The sequence below is a fragment of the Babylonia areolata genome, chromosome 16, assembly GCF_041734735.1.
Source record: "Babylonia areolata isolate BAREFJ2019XMU chromosome 16, ASM4173473v1, whole genome shotgun sequence".
In the NCBI taxonomy this organism is placed as follows: Eukaryota; Metazoa; Mollusca; class Gastropoda; order Neogastropoda; family Buccinidae; genus Babylonia; species Babylonia areolata.
Window position 1 is genome coordinate 20,595,416 of NC_134891.1, and position 527 is coordinate 20,595,942.

Consider the following 527-nt stretch of genomic DNA (forward strand, 5'->3'; position numbering starts at 1 on the left):
CGAGCGAGGTCTTTTGAGTGAGTGGGACCAGGAAGTTGTGTGTGTGTGTGTGTGTGTGTGTGTGTGTTGTGTTGTGTCCCCTTCTCCTTCGCCTCCTCGTGTGTGTGTGTGTGTGTGTGTGTGTGTGATGTCCCCTTCTCCTTCGCTCCGTGTGTGTGTGTGTGTGTGTGTGTGTGTGTTATGTCCCCTTCTCTTTCGCCTCCTTGTGTGCGTGTCTGTGTGTGTTTTGTGTGTGTGTGTGTGTGTGTGTGTGTGTGTGTGTGTGTGTGTGTGTAGTCTGTGTGTGTCTCTGTGTGTGTGTGTGTTGTGTCCCCTTTTCTTTCGCTCCGTGTGTGTGTGTGTGTGTGTGTGTGTGTGTGTATGTGTTATGTCCCCTTCTCTTTCGCCTCCTTGTGTGTGTGTCTGTGTGTGTGTGCTGTGTCCCCTTCTCCTTCGCTTCGTGTGTGTGTGTGTGTGTGTGAGAGAGAGAGAGAGAGAGAGAGAGAGAGCACTTACACACTCACACCCCCAACGAGTGAGATAGAGAA